Source organism: Rhinichthys klamathensis, unplaced genomic scaffold (assembly GCF_029890125.1).
Source record: "Rhinichthys klamathensis goyatoka isolate OS25496 unplaced genomic scaffold, OSU_Roscu_1.1 h1tg000296l_1, whole genome shotgun sequence".
In the NCBI taxonomy this organism is placed as follows: Eukaryota; Metazoa; Chordata; class Actinopteri; order Cypriniformes; family Leuciscidae; genus Rhinichthys; species Rhinichthys klamathensis.
This window is the reverse complement of record NW_026606815.1, coordinates 1,853,304-1,867,177: the sequence shown is the minus strand read 5'-3', so window position 1 is coordinate 1,867,177 and position 13,874 is coordinate 1,853,304.

Genomic DNA, 13,874 nt, shown 5'->3' with positions numbered 1-13,874 from the left:
GATTGCCGTTAAAACGCGTCATCACAGTACGTGAAAAGGGTTCATGGGCTTCAGTGTGTTAAGATTGGAATTTTTTAAAGTTGGAGTTTGAATAGCCTTGGCTCATTGAGTTTTGATCGTACAATTTTTTAGGAAAACCGTAAGTTGGATCAGTTAGAATAAAAGATATACCAACCCAAATCACAAAAGTCTGAAGGTCTGACATCGCGTTTGTGCCACCTCAGTTTGTGCACTCTGGCCCCGACCCTGTCGATACTGCTAGGAATCGTCTACAGGACATAAATTAAGCCTTTAAATCCAGGGTTATTGAGCTGTTAACACTGTCATATACAATAAAAGACCCTGTAACGTTACAGCAACAGGAAATAAGAACGAACACAAAAAACCTGCCTAACTTACCTAACGGTTACACAACACATCACCGAAGGTGGCGCTCGAATCCGTTCGTTCTACGGAGTACGGACTCACACTGCAACCGTCACGATATGACGTCACACTCTGCGCATATTATGTTTTTTAACAATCATGATTCAATATAAATAGCACTTTTTTAATAGCCCACTTGAAGTGTTTATTACAAATAAAATGCTAAAAATGAAGTAAAATAAAAAAGTTTGAACAGTAATATAGTTAAATATTATAACAATTTAAAATTACTGCTTTATTTTAATACATTTTAAAATGCTATTGCTATTAATTTCTAAAGTTGAATTTTCAGCATCATACTTGAGTCTTCAGTGTTATATGGCCCTTCAGAAATGATTCTGCTGGTCATCAAGAAACATTTCCTTTTTTTAAATATTGTTCTTATAATTGAATATTGGAAATGGTTGTGATGCGTAAAATTTAATATGGAAACTGTCAGGATTGTTTGATGAATAGAAAGTACAAAAGAACAGCATTTATGCTATTTGAAAAAGAAATATTTTGTAACATTATAAATGCTGAAGAACAGTTGCTGAATAGAAATATCAATTTCTTATAAAAACGACAACAAAATCTTGAACAGTAGTGCATAGGCTATATTTACCGATTAACCAGCATGTACCCTTTTGCATAAATGACATGGAGTAACTGGTTACGGACGGTTACTGTGAACGTTTTATCAAAGATCATTTTAAAGATCATGTTTCAGCCTTCTAAAGAAAACTGTTTCCTGTGGTTCAGTAAATACCAGCACAGTTGCTCTCATTAACTGAATTGCAGTTGAAATACCTAACTTAAAAATGTCCACTTGTAGAAAAAACAATCTTTCTGACTAACAGATCATATCTTGATGGGTTTCTGTCAGGACATTGTTAAATCTTGTTAAAACAACTTAACATATTACTTTCCATAAAAAGTATACGCAATTAGTTACTTTTTTAGGGAGTAACGCAATATTGTAATGCATTACCTTTGCAAAAAAATAACTTTCCCTAAAACTAAGAAGGTGCACACAGTGTCAAACACAATTAGAAAACACCACCATGGTATTAAACATTAATTTCATGTATATGATTATACAGCGTTACCTCATTAGTATTTGTAAGCATTTTATGTCAAATGTGGTTCGACCACTCATACATTATGATTGCATAGATAAAACATACAATAGTGACCTGAGTCATGACAACATGACATGAAATAAACATGAATAAACATCAGAATTGAAATAGGCAACTTACTGAAACAACTTATACCCAATCTTCAACTGTGGAAAGACGTGAATAAAAGAGCTTGTGAACAAACTTTCATTACATGAATCTCAGTAAAGTCCTTCAGTGCCCATATATTGTTATAAAAAATCAAAAATAAACACTTTAAGAACATTGCACTAAAATGGTAAATACATTGTTAAAGCTGCATTCCGTAACTTTTTTGGGTTAAAAATTATCCCCAATTTTTTTTTGAGCAAGTACATAACCAGCCAGTGTTCAAAACTATCTGCTTGCCTTAGCTCGATTCAAAACAGTAAGCTTGTAAAAATGTTTTTAATTCCAGTGGTACTGGTGGATTTCCGCGGGAAATTCGAGCATGTCTTTGCGTCATTACGTCACGTGTGTACACATAATAATAATAATAATAATAATAATAATAATAATAAATTGAATTTGTATAGCGCTTTTCTCAAACTTTAAAGTCGCTTTACAGGGCAGGGATAGGCAGAGGTGAAGAGATGGGTCTTGAGGCGGGACTGGAAGATGGTGAGGGACTCAGAGGTGCGGTTCTCATGGGGGAGGGAGTTCCAGAGCCTGGGAGCTGCCCTGGAAAAGGCTCTGTCCCCAAAACTGCGGAGCTTGGACTTGTGGATGCAGAGGAGACCGGCTGAGGTGGATCTGAGGGACCGTGAGGGTTGGTATAGGGAAGAGGAGGTCAGTGAGGTATGAGGGGGCCAGGTGGTGGATGGCTTTGTAAGGACCAGGATTTTGTATGTGATCCGGTGGGAAATAGGAAGCCATGCAGTGTAGTTGTTTTAGGACTGGAGTGATGTGGTGCCAGGATTTGGAGCGGGTGATGAGTCGGGCGGCTGCATTCTGGACCAGTTGGAGTCTTTTTATGTAGTTTGAGCTGATACCAAGGAGTAGTGAGTTGCAGTAGTCCAGTCGTGAGGAGATGAAGGCGTGAATGAGTCTTTCAGCAGCAGAGGGTGTGAGTGAGGGTCTGATTTTGGCGACGTTGCGGAGGTGAAAGAAGGAGGTTTTAATGTGACATTGCTCAGTCTCTATATGTCACACTTTAATCTAGGGATTTTCAAACTTTTCAGACAGTGATGGCCCATTTTGACTATCAGCCAATGCGTTGTGGATATGTATTCAACAATTTTCAGATTTTTTTTGTTGAAAGAATTGGGAGATCTATTCAAATATATGAAATAATAATTAAGACACCAATAACATCTAAAGTAAAAGATATATTGCATTTATAATGTAGTGCATATATTTAAAGCTGCAGTCCGCAGTTTTTCCTAAAGAAGGAGTCTCGGCTATAGGCTATATTGCGTGTGAGGATGTTGAAGGTGGAGATTTATAGCCTTTTCTCACAGCACTTGATATAATTAAACTTATCAATTTGATGGGGGATCCAGAAAGCTTCAAACGACAATCACCAGTGACAACTGGAAATTCATCCGTTGTAAAATGCAAAAGACTTTGGACTTCGGAGTTGCTACAAAAAAAAAGAGACTGCAACCGGGCCAATGCGAAAACAAGGATAATATCGGAAGGGCATTATAAATGTAGTCACACAATGCTGATGTTGTTAACATTAACAATTTAAGAACAAAGTATAATTTGCATGGTTTGACGTGATATGATAAGCAATCAGATTTAATCTTTTATTTTATTTAATCATTGCTTTTTTTGTGCAATTCAATTCAATGCAAAGTGGATGTTACTTTCTTGTTCAGATGACATTTTCCGGTTGGTCATAGCTACTTCCGAAAAGAAGTAGCTTTTGAATTGCTCCCATCTGTACGTAGACTAAAAATTCCCTTGGCTAGGAAAAATTTCTACAAAAGATCGTTTCTTCCTATGGCAGTAATTATCTTAAATCGTACAGTGTTTTAATTGAAACAATAGAGCGACTGCTAATACTTTTAAATTTTTCTTTTTTACAGTGTTTAACTATATTATTGTTTGTATTTGTGTTGCTGATGTGTGATGTGTTTTATGTTACAGTGTCAAAGAAAAATTTCCGCTCTGTGAAAACAGACTGGACAATAAAGATAACGTTAAGTTAAGTTAATATATGCACTACATTATAAATGCAATATATCTTTTACTTTAGATGTTATTGGTGTCTTAATTATTATTTCATATATTTGAATAGATCTCCCAATTCTTTCAACAAAAAAAATCTGAAAATTGTTGAATACATATCCACAACGCATTGGCTGATAGTCAAAATGGGCCATCACTGTCTGAAAAGTTTGAAAATCCCTAGATTAAAGTGTGACATATAGAGACTGAGCAATGTCACACAAACAACCTCGAATTATGACACAGAAGTTAACAGTTATTTTACCAACTGCAAATTGATTACAATATTGACACATGACGTGGGACTACTGCTTGTTAACATACTGAGGAGGTTAGCGTCTCATAAATCTGTCTCCATTCTGTAATTACCTCATCCAAATTCCTCCAAAACAAGTTTTGCACTGCTGTCCGGGCTGTGGTGCAGAAGTGCAATTGTCCCTGACAACTCAGTGAACTACAAAAGATTTCAGCAAGGACACATACTGACTTCACGCTCAGTGAAACACAGGCCTGAAAACAGTATAGCAGAGAACATTTATCTGTCTTTACATAATAGCCTACATTAAACTTGTTTTCCTTCCTTCTTTCAAACTTTGTTTGCTCTCTTAACTAATTATCTTCTTTTTAAATATAGCTCATCTTTTAATGATTGACCAAGAAGACTTTCATATCAAAACAAGTGTCCGATCCGTACGTCTCAGAGAGGACAATTGTGTAAGCAATTGTATAAAACAAACAGTAGACAAAATGTCAGTGAACACAACATACTTCTAAGGAATTTATTGACAGTTATGTTTACACTGACAGTTATGGTTTGAGACACCAACAACAAAACCTGAAATTCAAGTTTTTCTTTCTTGAAAAGTCGTGGTACGCCCATCTGAGCTAATCCTCTGACAAGGCATTTTACTTATGAAATCTAAATCATGTCAGTTAGTTCGTCCACAGTGTAGATCACATCACAGATCTAGAACTCTCAACTTATGATTGATTAATGATTAATGATTGATTATGATTGATTGATTGAAAAAAATGATTTTTTATTTGTTACTGAGACTTGGCTTAATGCTGGTGATATGACTTCTCTCTCTGAACTTTCTCCTCCTGGTTGCAGTTATTTTAGTACCCCTAGGTCTGTTGGCCGTGGCGGGGGTCTTGCAGTTGTTTTTAAAGACAAGTTTAAGTGTAGACTTTCTCCTTCTGTGTCTTTTTGCACTTTTGAATCTCAGTTAATTACACTAAATTCTTTTAAATCTGTGCTATGTGTTTTGATTTATAGACCTCCAAACTTTCATGGGGCAGGAGTTTTAAACAGGAGTTTTCTGAATTTTTATCTTGTCTTGTCCCTTCTTTTGACAATATTTTAATTTTGGGGGACTTTAATATACATGTGTGCTGCCCTTCAAAGCCCCTGGTCAAAGAATTTTAAAATTTATTATGTCATTTAATTTTTTACAATGCGTCTTGGGTCGTATACGCTTGACCTTGCATTATCTCTGGGATTCTCTGTTGGTAGCGTGAAGATCGTTGATACTGTTTTTTCTGACCATAAAACTGTTATTTTAAATACTAACTTTTCTTGTGGTGCGCCGGGTAATATTGTTTCTTCCTCGGTTTCATCTCGCATACTCAATCCATGCACAGCTAGTAGTTTTTCAGCTGTTTTTAATGCCTCTCCTTTTTCTCATTGATCGAGTCACAATCTCCCTGTATGGGTTTAGAAGAGTTGGTTGATCAGTTTAACTCTTCTTGTTTAGAGATTTTAGATTTTGTGGCTCCTGTCAAAGTCAGTGGGAAAAAAGTAAAATCGCAGCCCTGGTTGAACAGTACTACCTGTGCTCTTAGGCAGGAGTGTAGGAGGGCTGAACGCAAATGGGTTAAAGATAAATTACCAGTCTCTTATGAGATTTTAAAGAACTGTTTGAACGAGTATCAAAGAGCTGTTAAATTGGCTAGATCAAATTATTTCTCTGGCATCATCTCCAGAAACTATAATAATTCTAGAGTACTTTTCTCGACTGTAAATGCTGTTCTTCATCCTACTGCTACTCCTTCATTCACTCCTTCTGCTGACATGTGTGAAGAGTTCTTAAACTTTTTTATTGGTAAGGTTAATGGAATTAGATCTCAGATTGCATCTGTTGGCAATTATTTTTTTGCTTCCGTTGACCCTCTGCACCAATTAACCAGTTTTATGCCTGTTTCTTTACAGCAGCTTAACGAGATAACTGTTCATATGAAGCCCACCAGGTCTCCTGGTGATGTGCTCCCTTCTTCTCTGTTCAAGAAGGTAGGCCTACTTGATTCAATTGGCCCAAGTATTCTGTCTATTATGAATATTAGTTTGTCATCTGGTGTTGTTCCGGTTAGTTTTAAGCATGCGGTTATTCAGCCCCTTCTAAAAAAACGGCTTAGACCCCTTTGACATGAGTAGTTTTCGTCCGATCTCAAAATTGCCTTTTATTTCTAAGTGTTGAGTTATATGTTCTCATTAATCATATAATTTATGTTATGTTGCTTTCTATTATTATTATTATTATTTTAGATTATGCTACTGACTGTTGCATGCCAAAAATGTGCAAGAGTTCATTGTGCCCATGTGTAAACAAATTGGACTTTTATTTTGACTCAGATTTGGTATTGCTGCTTGTACGCAGATCGCTCCCTTGGGCACTGATGTTATGCCAGTGCATCGAGATGTAAACCAACAAATAAATAACACTAAGAAGTTATATCTGGATTATTCTTTAATGGATGGATGACAACAACATATTGTATAGAGACATGACGGATAGAAATGAAAACTTAACAGGTTATGGGCCCAGGCGCGCCAATGCTACAGGAGGAAGATGGCAGAGGCTAGTCTTCGACGGAGACGAAAATAACTTACGAACTATGGGAAGTAAAATTTCTTGGTCATTTGAGAATAATGGGTTTAAAAGAAACAATACTGTCTACCGGGGATATAGACGAGGAAACGAATGAGGAGTGCTACACTGAACTAATCCAGTTTCTCGCCGATAAAAGCTTGTCACTGGTGATGCGAGAGGCGACTGATGACGGCAGGAAAGCTCTGCAAGTACTTCGAAGTCACTACGCCAGTCAGGGTAAGCCTAGAATTATCGCCTTATACACTGAACTAACTTTGTTAAAGAAGGAATCTGACGAGACGATAACAGACTACATTATTCGAGCTGAGAAAGCGGTGACTTCCCTAAGAAACGCAAAAGAAGTAATAAGTGACGGACTGATTATAGCTATGATCCTAAAGGGCCTGCCAGATTCCTACAAACCTTTCGCTATCCATACTACACAGAGTAGTGAAGAATTGACTTTCACCCAGTTCAAAAGCAAACTAAGAAGCTATGAAGAGACAGAAAAATTTAATGATAAAACCAAATCTGACAATGTGATGAAAGTGCACACAGCCTCCGTGACCTGCTACGGATGTGGAAACCGCGGTCATATTGCGCGCGATTGCCGCCAAAAAGTCATACCTATGGTGCAGCTACCATAGAAGTTCAACACACAGTGATGAGACATGGCGCCGGAGAAAGGACGGGCACAAAGATGAAGCAAAACAGGCTGCAGAAAAACATGCGAAGCATGAGAAAGAACAAACGTTTTTGTTTAAAGTCAGTCAAACATTTCTTCCAGACAATATTACGAGAAATGGACTAATGGTAGATTGTGGAGCAACATCCCACATCTTATCAGAGAAGAATGATTTCACGAAATTTGACGAGAGTTTCGACCCAAAGTCACATTATATGGAGCTGGCGGATGGAGCCAGGATGAACAACGTGGCATTAAAGCGGGGCGACGCAGCGGTGTTTCTGCTGGACGTGAAAGGGAAATGCGCCAGGATCTGGTTCAAGAAAGTTTTTTATTTGCCACACGATGACAGTCACCCAATATTTGTGGGAAAACATACAAACTAAAACTTAAATGCAACAAAACAGCACCAAACACATGGTCAAATAAACTACCTCCACAAGACAGACTCTGACCTGTACGTGCAGTCACACGACACAACCAGCATTTCTCTGCAGTACTAAATTTCTGGAGCCATTTTATAGGCCTGACTCCTCCCTCCCCCCCGGGATGTACCACTTGAAAAGGTAAATAAGTTTCACATTAATCACATATATAAATAATAATAACAATAATACATACAACAACTCATATCTTCAGATACACCTCACAGCATAAATACACCCATAAATAATAAAACAAACAAATAACTCATAAAACATTTATTTTATACAGCTATGATGGATGGAACCCCCGGTGACGTCACACACACGGACGCGCTACCAAGATGGCGCGGACACCATAAATAAACCGGATTTTTAACTAAACAGGTTTGGCAAATGACTCGTCAAATGTGGTAAGTATATTTGTATCATTTTTAACACTGTACTTAATAAACCATCTTTAAACCAACTAATAGGGGTGATTTAATTCTACATAAGACAGCAATCCTATTACGCTATCACATGCGCTGACGTTACAGCCACCGATTCCCCACACAACTCACGCAAACCAGGTAATACCAACATACAGGACATAATACATCACAACACACCAGGCTTAAAACACACAATACCATCAAATGCTACACGAGTCCATGTACATAATTTTCAGTGCCGACAAACAGGCAGTGTTAACATGACTCCAGTGTATGTGCGCAATGTGCGTGTGTACGTGCGTGTTCAGTCCATGTCTAGTCACAGGCTTACCCTGTGACAGAACTGATATGCAGAAAGATGGCTGACACTATCTTTACATTCTGTGAGTGAGATCCCGCCCCATTTGGGCGTGGTGAAAACATGCGGAACACTGGCTGTAGTCTTTAGTCTCTGGCACAAAAATCCTCAGATGACGCAAAATGACGATTCTTGCATCATCGGAGGATTTTTTCCAGACTAAAAATAAATTTTTCTTTCATATCAGGGAGATATGAGGGGGGAAGCACGGTAATTCGAAAATACTACTGGTTTTCTACTGATACAAAGCTTAATGCTAAATACTGTAGTATCCCTTTAAAGACTGTTTTGTAAGCCTACTGGGGTTAATTTTTAACAGCATGTCAGCGCTTAAATGCAGGAGTTTTGTCCGATATCTTCTGCACCCCCATGTAAAATCGGCGCTTTTCAATGCACACTGTTAACAACAAGGCAGTCATTTTATCTGACATTATTACAGAAGAAAAACATGATATTGTGTGCAAAACTGAAACATGGCACAAACAGTCTGATGATCTTCTTTGATGATCTCACAGGCTACGGGTTAGTTGATCTCTCGCAAACCTCTGGCAGAGGTGTTGCATAATCAACAACAGTAAGTCCCGTGGCTGTTCCGTTTATTTCATTTGAATGTCTTGTTTTGAGTGTCTCTGTGTCCCTACTGACATAGCCACAGTCTACAGGCCTCCTAAGACAAATAAAGACTTTGTATCAGAGTTTGCCGATCTGTTGTCTTTGTTGTGCCTTAAATTGAAGAAAATCCTTATCTTGGGCGATTTTAGTACTGTCTTTATTGGAGAATATCATTCTGTTCAGCTGTTCCTGTTTAGTTCCCTCATTACCCTTGTGTATATAGCCTAGCTACTCCCTGTTTTGCAGTTCTTTGTCCGATCTTGTATACAGTACGTATGTTGACGCTACATGTTTGTGGATTTATCATTACAGTCTGTTCCCTACTAACAATAAAATTGATGACAATAAATACTATTGGGCTTGTTTCTGAAGCTGCAGTTGCTTATTTGTCTTGTGAGCATTAGCAACACTGTTTTCATGTCTTAGTTTAACGAAATACTGCTGCTCAGCTATTTAGCGTTAACTTTTTTTCTAACTAAAATATTAATTCATTTAAAAACGGCTATTGTTTACGGCTCTGAATACATTGTAAAGTATTATATAGTTGGCTTGGCCCCTTAAGCTTCAGCTACCTTTTGTTATAGCCTATACTTAACCTTTACATTACATTTGTATATTGGCAAACTAGCCTACAATTTTAAAGTAGCTTCCCAAACACTGGTGCTCTCATTACCTCCCACCTTGTTCATTACAATTATATTTTATTGTCTTATCCAAAAGCAAACAATGCTAGATAAAACTATGAGGAGCTAGAGTTTTTATATATATACATCATGCTTTAGTGTCAGCTCAAATGATCCCTGTCTCAGATAATTGACAACGGTTAAATACTACTTTCAATCACCAGTTTTCCTGCTTGTCCTTCATTATGTCTGAGCTGTTGCATACACACCTCTGCACTTACTCTCTTCCATGGTCATTCTTTGTTATTAAACCCAAACTCTGGAATTATCACACAATATGTCCACATTTAAATTTATATATTATTATACGTTATATATAAATATGATTATTTTTAGTTAGTTCTGATCCTCAAAATTTGATTGTCTGAGCAGTCACCCTAGCCTACTTTTTTACCCTTTTTTTTTTTTTTTTTTTACGCCAATGGAAAATGTTTGTTCATTAACAGCATGCCCGCATGCTTGGAGATGTAGTGATGAGTTTGTGTGAACTGTCCATGGATGGATCTGCACCGCATCTATCCATAAGATTATCCTTTCCTCCTCCTTAATCCAACAACATTAAGTAAAATAATACTTTTGTGAAAACATTGAGAGATTTTAAAATGAAAATATGAGATCAGCTCACAGTAGAATGGAGATTACATAAACTATATTACCACCTGAAACTCATCCAAGTTCTAAAGACTCTTCCAAAGTTCTGTGCTGACAGATATGGAATGGAATGAAGTGTTCTTGGAAAAGGGATTTTTTCAGAGAAGAGACCATACCTGAACCAACAGGCCATCATACTGCTTTTCAACTCAAAGCAAAAAGAACCAGATTAAATCAATGTGTGGGTTGAACTATATGTACTCGTTACTGTTTCTAAACCGAAAGGATGTTCAGATTTCCAAGAAATCTTCCCTTCTTCTTAGAGAAAAACCACACCTGGGGCAATATCATGTGATCAAATATGAGGAGAGAGAAACTTCTGACATGATGACATGGTTTAAGCATGTCTGAACATAGACCGGCATGAACAGAAACTCATTCGTAACAGCAGGGTTCTTACACTCCAAGCAAGAAAATTTCCATACATCCATTCTTCAAACAGCTTGTCCTCTGAAGGGTTGTGTGGGAAAGGAAATTTAAAATTAAGAAATCCAAAGACAAGTGTTTGACATTAAGCAAAACTTTCATTAATATAATACTGATCATTATTCCTTTCTTTAACCTCTTGAGTGCAGAGGGAAACTTTACACTTTACTTGTTTGTTTTGCCATAAAAATGGTAACTGCTGCATATCAAATCTCACAATAAATGGGGCCGTTTTTCTGTGGTGAGAAACTCCCAGTCCAGCATAAATTTTAGAGCTCAGTGCACAAAATCTGATATACCGGTACAGCTAGTTTTACATGACAAAGTAAACACTGCACATTTCCTGTTTCTATACTGCATGTAAAATGTTATATTTAATACATTATATTACATGATGTAATACATAGGTTACATTTATAGTGTGAGTGAAGAATGAAAACTACTAGAAATGTATTTAATTATTTCTCGGAGCATACTTCAAATTATTTTACTATAGAGACATGTACAGAGATATTTCAGATAAGAATATGGGATGACTTTTTAAAAATCTGGTGCCATTCTTACATGCTGCCAATTCTTATACATTTGAATTTATAAGCTAGCAAACCAAAATAAATCTTTCACACATACATTCAATGAGTTGTGTGGAAACAACTGAGGTTCCGCAGCACACAAGTGGGTGGGCATGTTCTCTTTCATAGGTTCACTCAACGCTGCGTAGCTTAGGACGCAGTGGGAACGCCCTCTGGGTGTGCCGATTGTCTGAAGCCCTTATAGAATCACGCCAATTCATTGGCTGATGGCGCGGGCGCCGCCCCGACGCTCTTGCGTCGTCACATTATATTAGCGCGCGCGCGCCATCTGCTTCTCAGATTTCTCTGCCTTCACGAAGCGGCCATCTTAGCCCTTCGGTCTCGGTTTTTCTGGCCCAAATAATTCGGATTTATCATCAGCATTCTTCATCTGCACTTCAGCGACTGCGAATAGTGGAACTCAGTTCTCCTTGCGGTGAAGTGCCATGGAGTTTCGTCGTTGCCCGCCGCCATGCGTTCGCTTTATTGCGAACGACGACCCTCACAGTAAGTGTGTTAAATGTATGGGTTTTTCGCATGTGCGCGAGGCTGTTTTAGGCTTGTCTAAATGCAAGTTTTGTGACAACCTGCTTCTCAAAACCCTCCGCTCTCGGCTCGCGGTTTTTGAGAAGGAGTCATTCGTTCCCCCCCGTCGCGCTCCCGAGGCTGCCGAGGCCTCGTTGGAATCCGCGACCTGGGGTTCGGATGTAGAGCTCGAGGATATAGAGTACGAGCAGACGGGCCAGGCCCTTTCTCTCCCTCCCTCTCCCGAGCACGCACGCGGTGTTCGGCCAGTCGAGTTTTCGCATGATTATTTATGCCCCAGCCCGAGAGCGCGCGAGACGGTTTCTTTCGGGCTGGAAGATATTATTTACACTACAGCGTCCGACTCTGAGGATTTCGGGCCTGTTTTAGCTACTGACGGTCTCCCGCCTAGCGGCCAGGAGGCGCGGCCTACTGCGGCCTACACGGAGCTTATCGACGTGCTTTCGCGCGCTACGGAGAAGCTCTCTATCGACTGGCCCGACGAGCCCCGCGAGTCACAATCGTCTAAACTCGACGAGAGATTTTTAAGTGGCCCTAATTCTAGGCCTGAGCGGAGAAAGCTGCCCTTCTTCAGTGATCTGCATCACGAGATCTCCAGATCCTGGAAGCAGCCTTTTTCCGCGCGTCTAACAAACGCGGCAGCCGCTGACTTCACCAACCTCGTTGGTTCTGTGGAGCAGGGCTATTCCGCCATTCCAGCGGTTGAGGACACGTTGGCTACTCACCTTTCTCCGTCGTCTGCTCCGTCGTGGAAATCTCGCCCCCTCCTTCCCTCTAAACCGTGCAGGACTACTTCCGCCCTTATCGGAAAGTCCTACATGGCAGCTGGTCAGGCAGGCATGGCCCTACATACTATGGCCATCCTCCAAGCCTACCAGGCGGATGTCTTGAAGGAGATGGACGAGGGAACAGGAATTACGCCAGAAGCTGTCAAAGAGCTTCGTGAGGCCACGGATCTGGCCTTAAGAGCCACCAAACACACCGCACTCGCTACAGGTCGTTCTATGGCAGGGGCGATTGCTGCAGAGCGCCACCTATGGCTTAATCTCACGGAGATCCGTGACAAAGAGAAGGTTTTCCTCTTGGATGCCCCAGTTTCTCAATCTGGACTGTTTGGGGAGGCGGTCAACACTGTGGTTGACAAGTTTCGGGCCGCAAAATCCCAGTCAGCTGCCCTCAGGCAGTTTATGCCCAGGAGGGCTAGGAAATCCTCTAACCCCTCCCCGGCTCAACCCAGAGAACGTTCGTCTCATAGGCCGGATTTTGCTGCTAGGAGAAGTGACTCGGTTCATCCCCCACCTGCTACGGTTTGGGGAGCCCGCGGTCGCCCGTTCCCCCGCCAGCGACCTCATAAGCATCTGGAGCTGAAGCGGTCTAACAAACCCTTCGCTCCAGCCTCCTCGAATCGTTCCTGACCCGCAGGTCAGAAAGAGGAGAGCTTCCCCCGATTTACGAGGTTGGGACAGACCGCGAAAGCGTTTCTGCCCACCTCTAACTCGCTCTCCTTCTCTAAACCTGTCACTTTCGCCACCCGGCGTGTTTCGAAGTGCAGTTACTACTCGACCTCGTTCAAACCATCCGGCGCAGGAGGACGGAGACGCGTTCAGCTTTCTCCCCTTGCCTCCGACGCGTTTGATACCTGCTGCTCGCATCCTCGGAGACACTTTCGGTTTTCCTCAGGAGCAGGCAGACCCTATGATCTTGATCAAACAGGCAGTGGTACCTCCCGCTACGTGTCAGGACGTCAAGTGCCCTCCTTCACGTTGGGCCACGCCACCCCACAGGAGTCAGCGCGTCACCCTAACTCAGGTATGTCCGCCACATTGCAACACTCCTCTTCCTCTCTCTCATTTCTTTCAAGAATGGAGGCGTCTG